We start from the raw sequence: 24,046 nt of genomic DNA, 5'->3' as shown, positions 1-24,046 counted from the left end.
TGAATAATAAATCTAGAAAATAGTAGAAACTGTTTATGACAATACTTAAGTCCGAAAGCATTAACAACACCATAACAATTATTGCGATTATTGTGTAATATTATAAAAGTTACGAAACCATTCAATTCTTATTTCTTTGACGAAGTGTGTAAATGAGTAATGATGTTCCAAAACACTATTTTAAAGATTTGGTTATGTACACACTCTCACCTATGAATGTATATTCTTATTTTATAAATTTATTTTTATTAGAGTATACTATGATATTATGATACGATTCATTCATACTACATGATAATTTTCCCTCTGGTACTATATTCGGTAGAGTATATGTACAAAATGAAATAATGTCTTTTAATTGTATGCACCTCAAAAAGTTCTTATAAGCATTTTAATACGTTGTGCAGTTATAATTGGATGATAATTTCATAATTTAAGCCGCCAATTGTGGATTTTTCTCATAAGAATGTTGCCAGTAAAGTCGGTCAGTTAAAAAACGTCGACGCATCATTGTTCTCTGTGCTCTATTTATTCAAACTAACCGCTATTCTTCGTAGACGATTGTATTGTTTTAAATTCTCATAAAGAGTAATTATGTCAACGTTAATTCTGGGTAGCCATTTGAGAGAAGATTGAAACAAGATTGCATCTTTGAGACGGTAATGAAGGTTTTAAATTTTTTAAGTTAATCGTTTCGTCCTGGATAGTCTTAACAATAAAATCGCATAAGAAGAGACAAAAAATCCTATAAAATTTAAGAATTTCTATAATTGCTTTTTTTCACAATGAGATAAATTAGATGTTTTACACTCAAAGAATATCAATATCAACCACTACCTAACATTATTTTAATTAATGATAATTGTATAAAATTTAATATGTCGATGATACTAAAATTAATACAAGAGTTCACACGACAGAATTTTGCAATACATAATTATAAAGTTTTGCAAAATGTGTTAGTTTCCGTCGTTTTAATCTTCATTAAGTTCACGCGTTTGTTAATCATCTCTTTAAATTGTAGGAAATGAGGACCTGATGCAAGATGTATAATTGTATATGTCGTGGCCATATCGTATCGTAGGCTCATTTCATGAAATGGCCAACATAGTTTGATCAGATCGTTAAATCGTCAACGTTTCACGATTTGGTCATCGACATTTGGCCAGATCGTATAAAATATAGGTTAGGTTAGGTTAGGTTAGACTTTAATAAACAACGCACGAGGCGAGCGAGCAAAGCGAGCGTGCCGCGGCAGCGGCCGGCGAGTGCCAGAAGCGAATCGCTTTTTAAAAAAGAAACAAAAATGGTCGCATTTCGTGAAATGGCCATCCACGTTTGGCCGGATCGACGATCTGGCCAAATGCGGATGACCAAATCGTGAAACGTTGACGATTTAACGATCTGGCCAAACTAAATTGACCATTTCATAAAAAGAGCAAATCTACGATATGGCCACGACATATACACGTTGGGTAAGTTTTATAGTATCTGTGACGATGGTAAATTAAGAACTTAGTATGTAATTTGGTATTGTTATTTGGTACTGTTGATACTTAGGTGTTGCTTAGGGCTCAAGTACCTATCTAGCAAGATGCAATTTTTAAATAGAGTTTACAATTTAATTAACAATGTTTTATTTTTAAAACCTTATAGAATTTACTAGGAATTATATAAACATGGTGTTTATTCATGTTTATATAGCATTGTAATTAAATATTGTTTGTATATTTTATTTCATTTAAAACAGAACCACAAATATTTTTCCCACAGTTTTTATATGCAACATATCAAGGCTACGTCTGAAAAAATTGATAACCGTAAAAAGCAACATCACGGTATATTAACACATTTTAGTTCTAGACGTAGACTCGTCTAGCCACCTACCAAAATGGGTAGATGACTCATATCTGCTAGGGAATGTGTTGAAGAGTTGACTCCGATTAATTAAGCGCGTGCGCAATAAATATCTTACATGTTTAATGACTACTACAAAGCTTCACGCTTTTAAATGGCGAGGTTATGTGCTAATACACTTTGCCTGAGGCAGACAATATATCTTTTATCATAGCCGCATATAGTAGCTATATTTCATACTCGAATCGATTTAGGTTTGCAACCAAATTAGTCTCGACGACTTCTCGACAAAATCTTTCACATTCACTCGTGATGACAATAACCGCCAATTTAAGCGGTGCTTCTGCTGACCTCAAAGAAATCCAGTGTGAAACAAGCTTACACGTGTAAAACCCGTAATACTTGCACAGCAGACCACCTGGCGCTTTACCATCGCATCTCGCTTAAAATGAGGTTTAAATGCACGTTGACATAAAACCATCAGTACCTACCAAAGAACAAAATGTATGCCCAAATTACACTTGGAAGATTTTCTAAATATGATAGCGTTATAAAATTTTATATAAAGGTCTCTGAATCTCTGATTCTCTGACTCTCTGATTGATTCATTGTTATTATATGAATCAATTACAATTAATAAATGTTTTAACGATTTAAAAAGATGCCAAACTCTTTCTAATAACCAAGATAATAACAGGAATGTAAGAAAGAGAAAATGAGCGCAGTCACCAGATATCTGGTAAATACCACACATTCCCAATTTCGCAGTCAACACAATACAAATCACAATACATCTTGCGGTTTGACAAGTCGATAAAAATTCACTTTCTATGTATCTATTGGCACTTGGCACCAGTAGTAGGAGCGGGCACGACGGCACGCGACGGTAACGGAATCACGCATTAGTGTCAGTCACACACATCGGACACACCTTAACGCATCTGATGTTAGGAATCATTTAGTTCCGGCGGATTCTTTAGAAAGCATACGCAAGGCGAACGAACTTTATTACTTCATAGATAATGCTGAGTAACGGCTGAGATTAACTGGGGCTTAAGCTTCTTCGAGCGGCAGAGCTGTGGGAGGTTGCAATAGTGACGAATCAATTTCAAGTACTTCGTATCAAAAGTGGAAGATCGAAGAAATAGCATCGTAATCTTAACGGTATTCTATAATGTAGGTACCTAGTATGGCTACAATAACCATATAAAATAAATTATCAGTAGCTTTTGGCGAAATAGGATTTTTTATCAAAACAAATTACATACGGTGATTTTGAAAATAGAGAAACCAATTGCTTTCAATCTGACGAATCCATACTAATATTATAAATGCGAAAGTAACTCTGTCTGTCTGTCTGTTACTCAATCACGCCTAAACTACTGAACCAATTTGCATGAAATTTGGTATGGAGATATTTTGATACTCGAGAAAGGACATAGGCTACCTTTTATTGCGAAATATGTACCACGGGCGAAGCCGGGGTGGACCACTAGTAGTTAATAAAATTAACTTAGGTATCTTATAACGGATTACAAAGTATAAATTAACCTTTGAATCAAAAGAGAACCTCTTATTATAGAACAAAGGCTTGAAGCGCCTGAAAAACGTTTTAAGCCGTATAATTTTCAAGTTTAAGAAACAATGCAATTAAAACTAATTTAGAAGACAAAAGAACACATAATTTTTTCGCAACACGTACATATTACGGTGTAATGAGATGAGGACACGTGGGAATGACTTCAATAGGTCGTTAACCTTTGGCGATCGACTGCAAGTGAATGTTAGCTAATTAAATATTTGCTCGAGATCCACTTACTTTATTTAGGTAAATGCATTATGATGTAAGTATTTAGTTTCTGGGTGAGTTAATATATAAAAATTAGAAAACCTCAAAGCGATGAACTCTTTTCAGAGGTGATGTCAACACTCATTTGTTTTGTTTAAGAGTAGGTACTATATTAGCTTCTTTTCGATACTTAATACCAAGCTTAATACGATAAGAAATTGAATTAAAATACCAACTATTATTTTCATATCCAGCACATATAAACTATTTTCAACCTCTCTTAATAAACTGCGTGTACTTTCTCCGCCAAATACAGGAGAACAATTTGTGTCGACAGCAGTCACGAAGTTGGATACTATCGGAATTACATAGATATAGGTAAATAACAATACTTTCAATATTATCAAATAAGTTGTAGTATTAGTAAACGGAATTCGTAACTTATATAATAAAACTTGTTAATTTTAACAAAATGAAAGATTACGAAAAAGGTTAATTATCAACGAAATATTTTGTATAAAAATTTCAGTTACATTAATATTAGAATGTTACTTTTGAATATATTAAAAGGATTATCCTACCTGGTTTACTGTATCGAATAATATTGTAACAATACCTAATAAAAACGGTTAAGTTTTTTCATAAACGATGGCTTAATAATTCTATGGATATTTAATATTTTTTTCATCATATAATAACTTTTATAACTTCATAGTTGGCTGAACAGTATTATAGCATTGTAACTATTAATTAAATTGTTTATTTATACTTTTTGCTAAGTCGAGGTATTTTATAGCGGAAATATTAGCCTTCCCGTTCATTTAAAACTGTTGTGTGAAATTGCTTAATATTACAGACTATAATATAAAAAAATATATAATTTATTACAGTTGCTCGTGCCTTTTAATTTTTTAAAGAAAGAAGTAGGTAAGCCACTTACATTAAAATACATTGACTACAGACTACGAGTATGTGAATTTTATTCGTTACAAACAATATGGCAAAAATTCAGCTCTACATTTGCGATACACAATATTTTAAATTATATTCAAAACGTAAAATATCTACCATAAAAATACCAAGTTTACTTCCACAAAATAAAAACCATATGCACTTCGTATGCATAACGCGGGGACACATTGTTCTCTCATTCAACCCAGGTATAGATGTAGCTATTACAGGAAATGCGTCCGTTTTACATCCCTGATTGTCTGTAATGTTTCCTGAATAAACCACGAGATAATGCTTCTAAAGCCGCGTATAGATTAAGCGCGGCAAACCATCGAACATAGGCGCGCGCGGCGGCCGCGCACTATGTAGACGGGATCGCCGCGCGCGGCGACCCGAACATTGCCGCGCTCGAACGTGCCGCGGGGCGATCCGCTCTCTGTCGGTTTTTGAGACCGCATCAAAGGAGCTTCAGTCGTTCGCTCGCGCGCCGTGTGGACGTTTTGTAATTTTGGTGATTTGGCTCGCGCGGCGTATACGTAAAAATAGACAACGAAAAATGCCGTTTATTAATACAATTGTATGGCGCTGATGAATTTTTGTGGAACAGATTTCCTCCCAATACCACAATAAATCGGTAAGGTATGATGCGTGGGTAGAAATCAGTAAAAAAATAGATATACCTATTCCTGACTTGAAAAAGAAAATGACTATACTTTTGGCGTCCTACAGAAGAGATGTTCGTGATGGATCGCCTGCCGCGCGCGGCAACTACGTTCAACTTAAAATATATCTACATATTGGCTCGCGCAGCAAATGATCGTCAACTCTGGTCGAACATTGGCTCGCGCGGCTGCCGCGCTTAATTTATACGCACCTTAAGAATTACACTTGCTCATGTGGAAATTATGAGAAAAAAAGCAAGTATAATTCAAGCTAGAAAGAATTGATTTTTAACCGACTTCAAAAAAAGGAGGAGGTTATCAATTCGGCCGGTATATATATTTTTTTTTATGTATGTACACCGATTACTCCGAGGTTTCTGAACCGATTTACGTGATTCTTTTTTTGTTCGATGCGGGATGGTGTCGAATTGGTCCCATAAAAATTTTATTCGAATAGGCCCAGTAGTTTTTATTTTATGAGCATTTTTGTCTGTAGGTATTTGTAAATTTTGCAAGTGCAAGTTTGAAGTCGGTTGTTTTTAACGCAGTTATCACTTGTTAATAGGTATTGTGTTCAAATTTGTTTTTAACAGTTGGTATTTAAATACCAAGCTTATATGGATGTTGACTCTGAGCGAAATTGTTCTACAGACTTCACAGTATTTCGAAATGTAAAACTATTGTCAATAAAGAATTTTTATTTATTTATTTTTATTTTATTTAATTGTTCTACAGTAAGATTAAGTGTTCCTTCTTTAGATTTAAACATAAATGATGCAAAGACTACAATAAATGCTGAATAAATCACATAAATCAAAATGTATTGAAAGTAAATGTAATGAAACATGTTCAAATGAAAATAAAAAAAAAATTATATTTCGATAACAATCGCGATGGTTACGTTAACATTAATCACAGTATATACAAGCTCCGTCTCATCCAACCACTATGCATAGTGCGATAATAAATTTGCAATCTTCGCTCATTGGTTTTAAGGAATAAATTAGCTAATACAAGATACGAGCCTGCGGCAGGCAGTACATCAATATTATTTAGACAATATCTATCAGATGTAATAACTAAACCAGTTCGGAGCTATAAAGAGATGGGAATGAACGGCAGATATTAGTGACCCGCGGGCGATCATACCGTGCAACACTGCAACAAGTATTCATTACGTCCATTTATATTCGCTGCAATAATTAATCTTAATATTGGTATTAACTTGACGAGATTATGTGGTACGGTTTGTTGCGCGAGCGAAAATTATATTTCTGTTTTTCGTCATATTATATATCTTTTGCGTCATATTTTGCTTTTTTTTTTCTTTACCAAATCTAAAGAAATCTTCCTGTTATGTTTTATTTAAAATTTCATTCCATTAGTTTTATGAAATGATTAACTAATGTTGTAGGTACTAGTAATTCTAGAATTTTGTTTAAAACGAGAGCTCCTTTATTGCACGCCTCATAAGCGAAGCGTTGAGGTGGGTACTACTGTCACTTCGCGCAAAACATCTGATTTTTCAAACTTAAAATGTCTTTATGTACCTATCATACATTGCACTTGTAAGATAATACATACACACACATATTAATAAAAAACACTATTTTTAACATTCATGATATTTTTGATGTCATTTTTGTTATTTAAACTAGTTAAAAAACAGTTTAAAAAGTTCTGTCTTGGACGTCCGTGTGTCTGTATGTGCGGAGGATTTTCTTGTTAACACGATAGCGACCGAAATACTTTACTAATCGAGTCTTTTTTTTTCTCTTACGCTTGAGTATGCTCAGGAATAGAACCCTTTCATTTTTCAGGGTCTGATTCGATGTGGTTTAATTGTTATTAAATAAACAAAGAAAATATCGACTGTTATCCATAATTTTAGTATATCTATATATATTCTTTATTTTATTTTATTTTTTTATATTTATAGTGTACTCAAAATTCACCATTATAATCTCGATTCTTTATACTATAAGCCAAGGTTTAAAAAAATAAGTTGGTAGTCAGTCCCTTAAACCTGCGTAGTTTCACATCTAGGTGGGGCCACAAGAAAAATAGCTCAATTATTACGGTACCGCTTTCTTTACTTTTCCAACTGTTTTATTTTATTTCTTTTTTATGTTTATAGTGTACTCTTTATAAATAATCAATTTTATTGTAAAGGATGAGATTATGAGGCGTGCACTTTTGGATTTTCCAAACTATTTTTTATTTTTTTTATATTTATAGTGTCCTCAAAATTCACCATTATAAACTCGATTCTTTATACTATAAGCCAAGGTTTAAAAAAATAAGTTGGTAGTCAGTCCCTTAAACCTGCGCAGTTTCACATCTAGGTGGGGCCACAAGAAAAATAGCTCAATTATTACGGTACCGCTTTCTTTACTTTTCCAACTGTTTTATTTTATTTCTTTTTTATATTTATAGTGTACTCTTTATAAATAATCAATTTTATTGTAAAGGATGAGATTATGAGGCGTGCACTTTTGGATTTTCCAAACTATTTTTCTATTTCAGAAGAGACTCAGGTAAAATTCTTTTACTGAGGATCTTTATTTAAAGAAAAATAAAACATACGCTACATAATGTCGATTCGTTTTTTCGACATATTATGTAATATATAGTTAGGAGATTACGAATGTCCTTATAGGAATTTGATTGTCTCTGTCTAGATTTGACTAAGAGCGGGCACTTATCTCCATTTTAGTTAGAAACAAATTACACCGACTCAGACGGACATGTGTACACATTGTATGTAAATCTGATCTTGGATTTGGAACAAACGTGACTCGATTTTGTAACATATGAAGTTTCAAGGTCTGTATTACTCTACTCTTTGGGGCTTTAATTAGTCAACAGATTGATTATGTCCAATATGGACATGGTATAGACTACAGATAACATAAATTTGGGTAATAGACAACTGCATGTTTGGAATCAGAACACTAAAATAAAATAATAATTTCAATGTTATTAGGAAATGAAATATCAATTTCTTTTTATTATTTAATGTGTCTCAAGATTAAAATTTAATGGACGCAATAAAATCAAACTGTTAAAGAATAATTTCACTAATAGCTTTGATATGTTTTCAATATTGCAGAAAAAAAGTAACCGGTTCCAAATTTAAAAAAGTTTTTTTTTTAAGATTGCTTTTCATTGCGTCAGAAATTTAATTCGAGTTACGTTCTATCGTTAGATTAATATCAATTTTGCGGATATCAAACTTAAAAAATATTAATAGACACTATTCAGCCACCAAATGTGATTGTATCGAAAAGGATGAAGTTGTCGCTATAAAGTGTCATTACATACGTCATTCAATATTTATAAATTATTATCAGTAAGTACCTACCGCTACCTGTAAATAGACCGATGATATTATATAGCGTACAAGACTGTAAATTTTCCTAAAAAGGAAACCTAACCCGTTCGTATATGTATTGATAGGATAGATATATCTTTAAATTTACAGTTTAATCCTTAGATGTTATCTTCAATCAATAATAATAATTAAGTGAATATTATAGCAAAATAAAAACAAAATCTAAAAACGAAGAATTGATATGTGAAGTAACATTTGAAGAATATCACTGTGGAGCGACACCTCGCTCTGAATCGCGCAAGCGAAATGTTTCGCTACATCACTAGCTTTCACCAGTCATGTAATACCCAATACGCTCTATATCTGTTCATATGTAATTGTTTTTATTCCTTTTATAGTTACATCAGATACAAGATCATAAAAATTAAAGAAAACAAAATATTTTGCAGATATTATTTAATAGGGAATACGAAAATAAATAAATCCTTGCTAAAGGTTGTACTTCGTATTCGAATGTCTATTTATTTTTATGCCATTATTTGATTTCAATGTAATTTCAATTTAGAAATTAAAGATGTTTAACGAACTTTACAGCGATTCGTGTTTAAAATCCGTTAAAAATCTTTAATTTCTAAATGTATAATACTCGCGTAAAATCTAACACTAGAAAATACTAATTTCAATTTGTAACGCAATAATGAATTTTCCTTCATACATTAATAGATCTATATTTACCACCATCTACGCATTTTACGGACGTATACAAATAAGCGAAGACAAATGCGCTTACTTCCTGAAATATTGTAAAAATTTCGTTCATTAGTTCCTAGTTTCAGTCATAGTAGTAGAAAGGTATTATAAGCTACCTATATTTATACCATACTAGCTTCCGCCCGCGACTCCGTCCGCGCGGAAAAATTAAGAAAAATTAAGACTTATTTTTTTCTACGTATTTTTCCGGAATAAAAAGTATCCTATTTTATGCCCAGGATAATAAGGTATAATTATACCAAGTTTCATCGAAATCGAACCGCTAGTTTTCACGTGATGCCTGAACATACAGACAGACAGACAGACAGACAGACTTACTTACTTACTTCAACGGCGCAACGACCCAAAGAGGATCTTGGCCTCCGACACCAAAAGTTTCCAGGTTTCGCGCCTTAGCGCCCTGGTGTTGAGGTCTTCTACTTGAAGGATGTCCAGATCTTTTTGGACTTCGTCTCTCCAACGGTGACGAGGTCGGCCGACGGGGCGCCTACCGATCGGCTTGCTCATGTACACCCTCTTCGCAGCGCGATCGTTTGGCATCCTTTCTAGGTGACCGATCCATCGAAGGCGGGCAGCTTTTGTCTCACCAATAATGTTGGGTTCACGGATGAGATCTTCGATGTCTAAATTTTTCCTCATTCTCCAAGTTCCCTCATCAGTTTTTGTAGGTCCTAAGATTTTCCGATGTATTTTCCTTTCCGCAACTAAGAGCTTCTGTTCTTCTTTCTGGCTTAGTGTCCACGATTCGCACCCATACATTAGGATTGGTCTAATAATGGTTTTATAGATTTTGACCTTTGTTTTCCTGCTTATAATCTTGGACACAAGGATTTTATGGAGCGCTGCTGAGCATCTTAGTGCGTTTTGGATGCGGATATCTATTTCGGCTTCTCGGCGGTTAGTGTCCGTAACTGTGCAACCTAGATATTTAAAGGAGTCTGTTCCTAGGTATGTAGTATCTCCGGTTACCAGATTTTTCCTACACACTCTAGTATCTTTGTACCTTTTCATATGTAGGTATTCCGTTTTTTCCCCGCTTATCTTAAGGCCAATCTTAAGACCTTCCGATTCTAGTGTCTTAGCCATTAACGTAAGATCTTGTTCACGTTGTCCTAGAAGCGCTAGATCGTCAGCGTATCCAATAACTTTGTGATTGCCGTTGAGCTCAATCCCGCCCTCAAGTATCAGGATTTTTCTAATAAGGTATTCTAGGGCAAGATTGAACAGAATTGGTGAAAGTGCATCTCCTTGTTTTAGCCCAGTGGTGACTTCAAATACATCAGTAAAGCCTCGACAAGCCTTGACTTTCATTTTACTGGTTTCAGTAGCTACTTTTACCATTCTTACCAGTTTTTCAGGGATTTGGAAAAGTCTCAAGATGTTATAGAGTGAATCCCTGTCGACGCTGTCATATGCTTTGATAAAGTCCACGAATAGGATGTGAAGGCTCTGTGCATACTCCCACCTTTTCTCCATAATCTGTCTCAAGAGAAAGATTTGGTCTGTTGTGCTGCGGTTTTTTCGAAAGCCGCATTGATAATCTCCCAAGATTTTCTCTGTGTAAGGTTCTAGGCGACCCAGTATAATATACGAGAGTACTTTATACGCCGTGGTTATACTTTATCGCTATTCCTCTGTAGTTGGAACATTTTCTTCGGGAGCCTTTTTTGTGAACTGGGCATATCACACCTAGGTTCCATTCATCCGGTTGTTTTTCTTCCTTCCATATCTTAGTAATGAGCTCGTACATTTTGGAGGTTGTTATATCTTCGCCGTACTTCCACAGTTCACCTGGTATACCGTCAGCTCCAGGGGCTTTGTTGTTTTTAAGTTTTGATATTGCCTTTCGTACTTCTATTGGGCTTATCTCGTTTATAAAAGTGTCATTATTTTCTATCACTTCAGTGATGGGGCTCCCTGCTACTGGACAATTCAGTAAGGTCTTAAAGTATTGTTTCCACTCTTCTTTGATATCATCTGGGTTCGATAGGAGCATCCCATTCTCATTTTCCAGAAGCTGAGACGAGGGCTTGAAGGCTTTCCTGAATAGCTTTATCTCTTTATAAAACTTTCGGCTATGGCCAGCTTTACTAAGAGTTTCGACTTCATGCAATATATTATCAAGATGTTCCCTTTTAGCGTGTTTCATGAGATTTCTGAGTCGATTCCGAGCTACCCGGTGTTTCTCTTTCCATCCTTCGTCCTGTTCCATGAGAATTTTATACTTTCGCCTCTCTTCATAGGCCTGTTCGCATGCAGTATTCCACCATTTTCTGTTCCCCGTTCTCTTTTTCCTTCCCAAGACTTTCAATCCGACCTCTTCCATAATACCCTTGGTTTCAACCCACATTTTATTTATATCTTCTATGTTATCTAATTCCTGAAATCTATTTTTTAATTCTAATTGGAATGACTTTCTTATATCTATATCTTTCAGTTTTTCGGTATCTAGATTTACTATTCCTTCACTGCCACCACTGCGTTGTATTCGGATTTTTGCTTTAATTTTTATGAGTAGTAGGAAATGATCAGAGTCGCAATCTGCTCCGCGATAGGTTCTCACGTCCTCTAAGTTACTTCCATGTCTGCTGTCAACAAGCACGTGATCAATTTGGTTCACAGTGGTACCATCAGGTGATTTCCAGGTGCCTTTGTGAATATCTTTATGATCGAACATTGTGCTTTTTACTAGCATGGATTTGGAAGCCGCAAAACTTATCAGTCGTAGACCATTGTCATTTGTGTGTTGGTGCTTGCTGTATTTTCCAATAGTAGGAATGAACGTGTCTTCGCGTCCAACTTGCGCGTTTAAGTCACCCACAACAATTTTTACATCATAGTCTGCTATTTGATCATACACAAGCTCTAGGTCTTCATAGAATAAATCCTTTTGACTATCGTCTGTAATCTCAGTTGGTGCATAGACATTAACAATAGTAATGTGGGAGAATCTACTTTTTATCCGAATCACACATATTCTGTCTGATACTGCAACAAATTTTATTACGTTCCCTAACACTTTATTATCTATCAAGAATCCTACTCCATTAACATGTTTCCCGTTAGGATCACCGCTATAGAATAGAGTCGCCTTCCCGTCAATGTTGCATTCTCCGTTTCCTGGCCATCTCACTTCTTGAAGTGCTGCTATGCCGATTCTGTATCTTTGCAGTTCTCTGTGCACCTGATATATTGCGCCTGGGCGATACAAGCTACGAACATTCCAAGAGGCTAATCTTAAGTCCTTAAATCCACGCCGAGAGTCGTCGTTTTGAGAAGATCGTATATAACTTTTTTGTGTCGGTTTCGTAACATAGGTTTTTTTACGTGGATGGGGTGTTAACCCATCGCACAACCCCCATATTGCTGGAGGACCACACCCTTCGTTGGTCAGCGAGGCCATCGGCCTTAGCTGATAGTGCAGCTGGGCTGAACTACCGGCCTTCCCCCCATCCGCCACCCGGGGGACGCTCCCCTACGCCGTGAGGGCCGGCGCGGGGAGACAGACAGACAGACAAAAAAATTTTTAATGACATATTTGGGCTTGGTATCGATCCAGTAACACCCCCTGCTATTTATTTTTTCAATATTTTCAATGTACAGAATTGACCCTTCTACAGATTTATTATATGTGTAGATATGCTGTTACAGTGTTGCTAAATCCCATAAAATAACGAAATAAACGATAATATTGCACAAAAGTGTATTCTTGATTAATTGAGAAGATTATTATCGTAACGATTGACATTTTATCGCCGCTCATAAAATTATCATTTCAACATGATTTAATGAAACAGCTTTTAAATTGCACGCCAGGTTTTGTTTTTTAGATATGTACCTATAAGAATGATGAGAACGGAGTCGTGGTTTAGTGTAACTTAAAAACAAATGCAGACAAAAAAGTGTCTCTATAAAGAATTATAAATATATTATACTAGCTATTCCCCTCGGTTTCTAGCGTGATGTAGCCTTCTTTGATAAATGGTCTATCTAATCTAAATATGAGTATAGATATACCTACCTCTGTTAAATATATTTTGTTTTTTGTTGTTATTATAATTGTAATATCAAATTATATCCTTTTTAAACATAACACTATGTTTACAAAAAGGAATATGGAATAAAATTTACACTTATTTATACTACGTAACTGAACGCTTCGCGAATTCGAATAAAATCTCTTACGACATCAATTTAGCACTTGTTATGGATGACTTTTTGCACGAAATTCGTGATGTGTTGCGCTAATCAGGTTATGAAATTTTAAATACATTTTGCCACATTTTGATCATTAGAGGTACCTACGCTATTTTGTCAATCTTGTTAATACTATTTTTATATTAATGTATTGCATTGTCACATATTGCAATTTTACCATTGAATGATGAGTTCTTTTTAAAAATGTTCTACCATTGAACTACGAGTATCTTTAGTTCGTTAAATAAAAGTCTTTGTGAGTGTGTTCCTTTAAGTAATAGTTCATAGTGAAGTCATTTATGGCACGACAATTTTTGTGTAGGTACCTTATAATCAATTCTGCATATTTTATAGCAGATTTTACTTAGTAACAAGGCTAAGACTGCTAAGCAACAATAACAAATTATTGGCGATTTGTGTATTTCATTTAAAGTTATAATATTTAATAGCTTCAATTGACGGATGTTATAAAAAAATTGTCGTTGTAAAACATGAATATAATGTAAACACTGAATATTTTACGTAGTGTATGCGTATCACGTTCTCCAGTTTATTGTTTATCCTTCCTGGTAATAACAATTTTTATTTATACTCATTAAACACATTCATACACACGTATGTAAATATTTAATTAGCATCACTGTAGTTTTAAATAGGTACACGAATTATAAAACCTTGATGGTTATTGCAGAAGAACTTTTATTTGTACGTTTTGCAATGCGAAAATTATCTCGTTTTTGTTTCATTAAATGAACAATAACTAGACAAAGAATATTCTCTAATTTTAGGTTCATGAAGCGATATTCATTTCAATGATTTGGAAGTTAATTATTATTGATATCGCTAAGTAGGGAGTATATTATGAACAAAAACCCGTTGGTTACACAAACGACGTACAAAATGCATAGGTAGAATTCAGTAAATAATTTGTTGGTGCTCAAAACGAACAGACGATGGATATTCTTAACCCATCTTTTCCTAGACACCTTATGTGTTTCCTATGATGACCAATTGACCAAATCCTTATATTGTCTTCAGTTACATAACGTGTTCTAACACGTATGCTAATAGGAAAGCTATGTATGGGGAAAGGTGGAAAGTTCAGGCAATTTCCATTTCACCATACTTTCCTAGTCAATTAGCTGCCTAGGTATAATCAGCAGATGAGCCGGCAATGTCATTTCATCCGATAATATCACATCATGGCGGTGATATACGTATTAAATAATAGATATTATGAGGAAATACAACATATATGTCTGAAGAGGATCATTATTCTCATCTTAACGATTTCTTACTATCATTGAATAATGGATACAGTGAAATGTAAAGGAATATAAATACGAACACTTCTGAGGATCTTTTATAACAGTCATAGCTGACTTTAATCGCAATTTAGATTATTTTGATTGGAAGATTTCCAAAATAGCCAATCTAGCCAAAATGGAGAATCCAAAGATTACAATAAAGTAGATAATGTATTGAGACAATATTTTTTTATTCTTACTCTTTATACTTGTTACTAACTTTATATCATTCATGATAATTCTGTGCCATATTCTACAAAAAAATACGCGAAATCACAAATCTCTTCCACAGCACTAATCTAAAAACTATTATAGACTTTCGCTTTCAATCAGCCAGTCATTAGCCATTAAACCTGTATAACAAACGCGAATTAGTTCCATCGATCTCCAGGTTTCAATTAGTGATATATCATTCTATTTCCACCCGTCTTTCACTTCCTCTTGATACTACGAGATCCCACAGCAGTGAACGAAATGTTTTCCGAAAAATCGATTAGAAAAAAATTTATTAAAATGCTTGCGGCCAAATTTTGACTGGCAACCTAGTCGATATAATATATTCTACTAATTATAAATAAAGATACAATATATAATATAAGTTTTAGAAAAAAAACTGAACGCACTGATCCTGCGGTGGGATCTTTATTAGACTATGTATTACAATTTCGAGTTCGCGAATTAGTTCCATCGATCTCCAGGTTTCAATTAGTGATATATCATTATATTTCCATCCGTCTTTCACTTCCTGATGGTCAACCACCATCAGAGGTTCGTGTCTGTCCACGCGTGACTTCGCGTTTCCTGAGTGATTGCAATCGGGACAGGTGATAACGCTTCTGCGAATTTTTCTTGATAAATGTTTTGATTACGTGCTATTTTTAGATATGGCTTAAGAGTTTTTCCTAATTGAGGAGACGGTAATACTTTTGTAAGGTGCTTTTACTTAGATTATTATTAAAACATTATCCAAAGAAGGATAATATTTGTTAATTGGTCATTACTTCATTAGTAATCATAATGACTGTTGCAAAATCTTAAATTAGAGATACAACCGCAGGTGTAGCAGCAATGATCACTTCAATTCTATATACTCATGGTGCAACGTCCCAACAAATGCAGCCAACTGCAATAAAGGCATTATCAGAATATATTATAAGAAATTAAATAAAAAACTGTTCCGTATTTACACAACTACATCTGTATGTAACCAGTCATCGTTACCAGCCACAGAAGTGTGTCACTGGGTTTCAGGTTAGCCGTTTCTGTGCCGTGTTCAAAAAACTCTCGATTAAACCACGAAATAATTGTATAAAATTTGGATGGCATTAACTTTCTCGACTGCCTCCTTAGCTCCTATATTTGCGCGTGAATTATCTTAATATGCAATTAAAACACTTGTTAATTTCTGAAATATACGTTAAAACTTAAATGTAAAATGTTTTTAAGAAACATTTTAAAATGATTGCAACTTGTATCATAATACCGGAGGTTCATTAAAATATATATTCGAGACGTTTTTATGCCATCGTAAAAGATCTTGATAACCACGTTTACACAGATAACAATATTTGATTTTATCTTTCGTTGCACTCATCGACTTCTTATATAATTTTGTATAACAACATTATTATATTTAAAATGAACTGCAGACAAAAGGAATTGCAAGAAAACAGCCGATTTTAGAAATGTCCCTAATCCTTACATACCTATCTGGTTAATAATTAATGATTTAGAAGCTTGAAGTGAATTTATACAGTAAAAATATTTATTGTCTCCAAGTAACTATAACAATATCTCAATCGAAGAAAAATTGTGTTTCAAATGTAATTCACATATACGAATATACAGGAAATTAATCAATCGCGTATTTCGGCACGATTTCTAAAGCTGTTCGTTGCGAGGTCGTTTAAAACAACTTCAATCACGCAATACGACACAAATTGTAAAAATACAGCAAAACTAATTGTTCTAATAGTTATTAATAGCAGCGCATTGATGCATTCCTTGTATCGAGAACTAGTGAATGGATCCTTTAGTTTCTGTGATCTGTGGAATGGATCAAACCCATAGACCAGTTATCAAATACGAAATTACCACTTTTTAAAAATGTATCCAAATTCCAAACCTATTATTAACAATGATTTGTTTTGCAGGAGGCCAAATTTCAGCAGTATAAAAGAATATTGATTATATTTTGATATAAACTTATTTCATTGTATTATTTATTTATATCCCTAATAAAGACATTTTCTCACACTTAGTCTATACATATTCAACTCGTACGCGGATGCAAGTCAATAGGTATTGAAACAAACGAGATGGCTCGCATAACGGAATATGGGACTTAAAACATTTTACAGCATTGCATCGCATCCAGCCGTGCACTTTCAACAAACAGAGAGCCTTACTTTAAATCTTATAGATTTTTTAGACTTTAGAATACAAATATTACATTAAACTAATATTTCAAGAAATAGATCAGAAATATTGGATGGACGGATTTGAATGCGATTGCCTTTGCATACATAGTAGGTATAACAAATCAAACAATCATCTCTTAATTCCTACACATTCCACGTGAATGTTTATGGTAATATTTTCGCAACTGGTCAGACGCATAATAAAGCATCCGTTCTCATGATTAGTCGTAATCAAGGCATTTTTAAGTTCCGCATAGTCAATTCCAAAAGGCAAAATACGTGCCTCTTATATAAAGTAACCGTACGAGCATAAAAATGCAAATTGCTACGGACTGATGTGATTTCTCCCTACAACTCTAAGCTCATTGCTTTCAATAGATCGTGGAAATTAGATTCCGTGCTAGCCGTTACACTTGACTATTGGTTCCCATTGGAAATATTGATATAATATTATTATGAAATGTTACACTTATTTTACTCAATGGTTAAGCTGCAAGGACTATGGTAAATGTACAAGTTATTTCATTAGGTACGCGCTTTGGCAAATGTTTTGGATGTGGATCGTGGAAATAACACAACAATTAATATAATTTGTGTTTCTTTGTGCTATTATTACACATCGATGATCTATATTAAATGTCTGGTTTTCGATTGAGATATTTTGATCTTTCAAATTACGTACATACATATAAAACTATTATTCAAACTCTTTAATGGTTTATTATGGATCAATATCCCCCAATATTAAACGAGATCTAGATTCAACTTCGTGTAGAAAAACTTAACCTCTGGCGTATTAAAAAAAATAATATTAGATACATTTAATTTGACTCATTGAGGATGTGAACATATTCAAATGAATGTGAACCGGTGTTGATTGACAATCGAACACTTCATTCATAGACCATTGAATGCAAATAAACACAACAACAATACATGCTTCATTCTTTCTTGGCTTTTCTATTGACTCCGACAACCAACTTTAATCCTCTGTATATCATTGTTATTTACAATATCAGACCAAGTAAGATATATAAGCCATAAGGTATTTAAAATTGTAACGAACTTTTTAATGACGTGGGTTTTTATGTCGCTGTTTTATTACACACAAAATTATAATAAGAAACATAAAGGCATATTCAAACAAATGCTTAGAATAATTATTTTACGAAAAGAAGCCTAATATCATGTCAAGGTAACTCTTCAAATATTAAAATGCGCATATTTGAAGTGTACTTGAATCTCAAGATTTTAAGATAAGTGAAACTTCTCACTTGACATACAATGTTTTATAGTAATACGTTGAGTGGTAAAATATTTACGTTTCAAACATGTACTATGCAATTTTTCAGAACTTTGCACCTGGAGCGTGGCTCTTTCAACATAAAATTCTCCGTTTTATTTTTCTCATCAAACTAAGTATGTATATCTATATCATTTCACAACTTCTAATAATTTGTAAGCCCGCTTTCTATAATTAATCGATTTATACAATTTGTTTAATTTATCCACTAACATGGCAATTTGCAGAAAATTGTAGCGGCTTTAGCAAATAAGATTTCTCGATATTTTATCAAGCAATTAAAGATGGATTAGATTTATAATAGACTGTCGTCATATCGTAGAAATTGCATTGATATATTACCGAATACAACCTCTACTCATTTGTCTATCCCACGCTACTGTAATAGATATTGAATTACAACTAGAGCACCTTACAAGCCTTAATTAACGACATTCATTAGTAATGACAGGTAATTAAGACGATTGCTTATCAATGGTGTTTCGGATTTCTTAATAATGCGCTTTGATGTGTGGCATTGGAAATTTGTTTTCTGCATAGTGGTGTAATTATATAAAAATCAAAAATATAGGTAGCTATTGTGGTTTGCAGTCAAAAAACCTAGGATAATTGAAAAATCATAATTGATAATACCAATATACCAAAAAAAAAACATTTTTTCTATAAGGAGATTCATAGAATTACGAGGATCAGTGCAATAATATAAATTAAAATGGACATTTGCAATTTATTTCGGCATTTAGAATTACAAATATCATAAATGTTACAAATATACATTTTATACAGTTTACAAAAGAATGAATAACAGAATTTAGAATATTTTATGTGAAACTTCATAATATACTGTATAATTAATGTACACAACTATAAGTACATTATTCACATACCTGCATCCCAAATCAGTACATATTTAGAGTGCACCTTATCGCGATAAGTACTCGTTATCAGTTTCTCAATGCGATAAAAGTGACGTACAATACTTTTAAATAAGAATTTTTCATTGCAGTAAAACAAAACACTAACTAACATTCCATAATCTTCATTATTCAATGTGTTGAAAGACTTCCACTTACAAAATACTCTTACTTCTTAATTGTTAGTCACATTTCTCACATAGCCACATATTCTGTTTCGTTATTTTAAGAACGCTGTATATTATTACATTACGAATAACAAACTTTTTAATTCTTCAGGCATAGAAATACGTTCCTATTACATTCAAACAATATAAAAACATTTAATTGTGTACAATATCTGAGTAAAAGGCGGTAAAAGCACCTTATTTTACATTAATTATATTATGAGAGAAAATAATAGTTGGTGTGAACTTTCCAACGCGGTACAACAAAACTACACAATCGCAATTAATTCATCTCACTATAATTTGCAGGTTCATTATGAAACGGTAGCAAAAAGCCATATATTAATTGAAAACGAAGAGGCAGAACAATTGTAAACTTATTTTCTTTAAAATAATTCTGTAGATAAACAAAGACATATTGTATCTTATCAGAATTAGAAGAAGAACAATAATAAGCTCTTTGATACAGTCGACGTCAATTAAGATTCTGCATTTGTAATTATTAGAGTAGTATAAATAACGTTTTTGTACAAAAATATCGTCTTGTCTATTATTTATGGTAGATAGAGTCGTTTTAGTTAGTGTTTTTCTTCCTTATTATTATGTTACAACTAAACGAAATAGGATTTTATAGAGCATATTTGAGCTTTTCTGTCATCTTCACGTTAAGAATGCTTTAAAATAAACATTTTTAGCGTTTAGCTACTATTATGTATTTTGTGACATTGTCTCAGTTATACAAATAAAAACGGTATACCTAATTGTGGTAGGTATAGGCATTTTCTTAATAATTACCTCCTACCATTAATAAGCTCCGTTTGTAAGTTATAAACTTCAGGTACCTAAACAAGAACTACTATTAAATTGTCAAAACAACACAGCATAGGTAAATAATCCGCGACTACCAACCACAGATACAAAAACAGGCATGCAGTCAGCATAATAAATAACCGTCATTCAACACGTCAGCTGGATCGTAAAGTACTTTCTATGCTTTAGAGTTGTTCAATGTACTCATAATTATTACTTTTATCGGCTATTTTGTGAACGGTGAAAGCATAAGTGGACAATGGTCTTGAATAGTGTGTGGACAATGACAGATGTACTTAAATTACCTAGTTATTCTTGTGTTAATGTTCAATAATTTTTGATGATATTCTCATATTATGGCACTTATAATGTTCAATAATTTTATTTAATGGTTTCGTATTGTGGCACTTAACATATAATATCTTAGTTAGTGTATATTTTTCTTGTCTGCGTGATGTAACTTAACAATTTACCAATATATGATACATAACAATTTTTTTATAAAATGTTTTTCCAGTATATGTTTTTTGTTTGTTTTTATCTGTACTTTTGAACAGACGTAGAACTTTTTAAGAAACCAGGTCACAAAACATTTATAATATAATATGACCGTTTAAATCGCTTTAAATAATTCCTCGATTCCAATGCGATGTGACTGCATTCACAATTTTTTACTCTAAAAAGACATAGGCTAATATTGACTCTACATCTTTCCATTTTGCTTTAAACTCTATCTAACACAGTTCATTTATTATTAAATGCTAGGCCTTCAAAATTCACTACATGATACAGAACTACTTTGTATTTTATAAGTAGCTGAAGGAAAACATAAAAAAAATATTTATAATTAAGTAACTCAATAACCTCATTTCTGGATTTTAAAAACTTGTATTTTACGAAACGAAACCGTTTTGATGTTAGTTAGTTACAATGATATGTATTTATGACATTTTTTAACTTTAATATATGAAAATCCGATTAATAGTGTATAATATCCAGTTGTTAATAATCCTAAAGCAACTCTACCATATGAAATTTAAGGACTTGAATTCTAAAAGTAAAAATGAAACTCTACGGAGAGTCTCAGACGGCTAAAAATCTAGAGTCAGGACTGTTCAGAGTTCGTATTTTTTTTTCTTTACAGCCACTTAAGGCCAATAGCCTCACCACAAAAAAGAAAAAAACGTTGTACTAAGCGCTGCCACCTAATAGATAAGTATAAAAACATTGCAGCTTCATGCCGTTATCTATTTAGGTACATAATATGTATTAGGTACAAATAGTTTTTTTTTAATACGATTCGCATTGTAACACATATACTGTTAATTATCGATAAACTTTTTTTTAATATTACTCTATGATAATACTCAAACATAAATATTGTTTAAATATTTTGAGTTGAAATTTAATTAAAAAATTACCAATCCGAAGAACAGGTAAGTATATAATATGTAATACTGATTAAAGTTCATGAACCTTTCCGGAAATTAGATCTTGAAAAGCGAGTACTTAAAAAAAAACATGTAAGTAATAAAATTACACAGGTAATTAAATGCTGGTAATTAAATAGGCATGATATTTAATAGTAGTCGCTATGTGTGCCAATAGGATAACATCTGCTTCTAATTTGGTCACATTGACTTTCTCCGCTAATCATCATCTCATAAACAATAAAACTGGTACTTACAACAGTAGAAAGTAAATCCGAAATTTAAGCAACGAACACGATTATATTCTCACTCAGTCAATAAATCTAAGAATTGTATTGAAAACACAAAGGTCACAGACACTTACATCGAACAGTTAAGACTAGCACTTGATTCAAATTTCTGAACGTTAAAGCGAAACGCGGGAAAAATGACGGCCCGAAACCAAAGATGGCTTCACGCGTGCGCACTTCGCGGTAACCGGGATAGGTCTGCCGTGAAGCGGCGCGAGCTGACGACAAGCCGCATAGAGTAAACTTTGACTGCACTTGTATGCTTGCTTGAATGACAATGTGCTATAACTTCAAATAAATTGAATCAGCCTCCTTACAATTTTTTTTATAATAACTGAAAAAAATTCGTCCACACTACAGTAATTTTTCCAGATAGAGCTGTAGGTATAGAGCAGTCTGTAATAATTTTATTTAAACACTTCATAACTCTTTCTTCTTATATGTGACTCGATTTATTACCTAAATAATAATAATAATTTAGGTAAGAGACTAATAAGAAAATTAAACAGTTACGTAATCGATAATGTTAGAGTTAAATTTCTACACAGCCTTCTTGTATTCTATAGAAATTGATATTATGATCTACAATATAATTCTAATACACTCATTTTAAATATCATTTTAAATATACTTTTCTTAATATTTACATAACTCTAAGATAAATTCGGAACGTAACGGGAAAGAATTGTAACCACAAAGTCAACAAACAGAGCTATCTTAACTGCCATCGATATACTTACATGTAATCGTAACAACCAAAATGGTCAAGTGATGATAAGATTTAAGAACAATACGTGGGAATTTTTATTAGGAATGTCATCGTTTTGTAGTTATTTCCAAGAAAACGCAAAATACGCAAAAACTTGTCTCTAGACTTTTGTCTCTACCAAATGGTTCTTTGATAGAACATCTCCTAGTCATGTATATAAAATTGTAGCACATTGAATATTAATCATGTATGTTACACATCATACATCTGTCTTCATCAAAACGTTATTATTTTATTATTTTTAATACATTAAATTCCGTATGTAGGTATAAGGAAACTTCCCTATGTAGAGACCACAATAGTCTGAAAAAATAATTATATTCACGCGTTAGCTTTCCAAAACTCAAACAATATACCGCTAACTAGTAATAAGAATATGTCGAGTTTATTCCCCAGAAGCGTGATAGGCTTTCATCCCAACAATCCCTTATTCAGTGAGTTTCCATTATGGAACTGACACGACCGGACACAATTAATTCATTGTGACAAGCTACAAAGTTGGCTATCTGTTAACACTATCGTGCTTTATAGTCTATGGTCTTAGGTCTATGCACTCACTGGCCACTATTATTTAACATCAGGGCAATATTTTATACAATTCTTTTTTCAAACATTATAAAGAAGGACAAACGTACACACTTGACTTTTAAAAATACGGGTACCCAAATAAACTTAGAGCATTTACTGAATTATCCCCGAGGCTATTTCACACGCTGCAAGGATACCTTTTTGTCCCGAATACCTTAGCGTCATTAAATCTCATCCTTTCACGTGTTTTGGGCATACTAACATAAAAGGTTAGAATTTAAAATAATTACTTTTAATGATACGTTGAAGACACAAACTTAACGTTGAAACTTTTCTTATGTAGTTTCTGTACGTAGAAATAACAGAATTCGCTTTTACGAATTGGTCCAAGTCCAATAAACATATAAAATTGTAATTATTTCACACAAAAATATGTACAATCAACTTACATTCGATTTATTATATTTTTACAAGGTATAACAATAGGAATAAACGGAGGGATGGTGACATTGTGTCTGAGATTTTCATTTCGTAGAGCATCTTTTGA

General features: G+C 33.0%; 1 protein-coding gene across 3 annotated transcripts in view; it reads right to left on the bottom strand.

Moving 5' to 3' along the window:
- Nucleotides 1-24,046, bottom strand: part of LOC123696603 (myosin-7B) — a 90,534-nt gene that overhangs the window by 57,719 nt on the left and 8,769 nt on the right. The window contains exon 1 of one of the 3 annotated variants that reach the window (XM_045642891.1): nucleotides 22,170-22,403. The exons of the other annotated variants lie outside the window; for them this stretch is intronic. The gene's annotated coding sequence lies outside the window, so the exon portion shown is untranslated. Of the gene's footprint in view, nucleotides 1-22,169; nucleotides 22,404-24,046 lie in introns of those variants that run through there. 3 annotated transcript variants of the gene reach the window in all.

The sequence above is a fragment of the Colias croceus genome, chromosome 13 (assembly GCF_905220415.1).
Source record: "Colias croceus chromosome 13, ilColCroc2.1".
NCBI lineage: Eukaryota > Metazoa > Arthropoda > Insecta > Lepidoptera > Pieridae > Colias > Colias croceus.
Note: the sequence above shows the minus strand (reverse complement) of the source record. Positions and strands in the feature narration are given on the sequence as shown.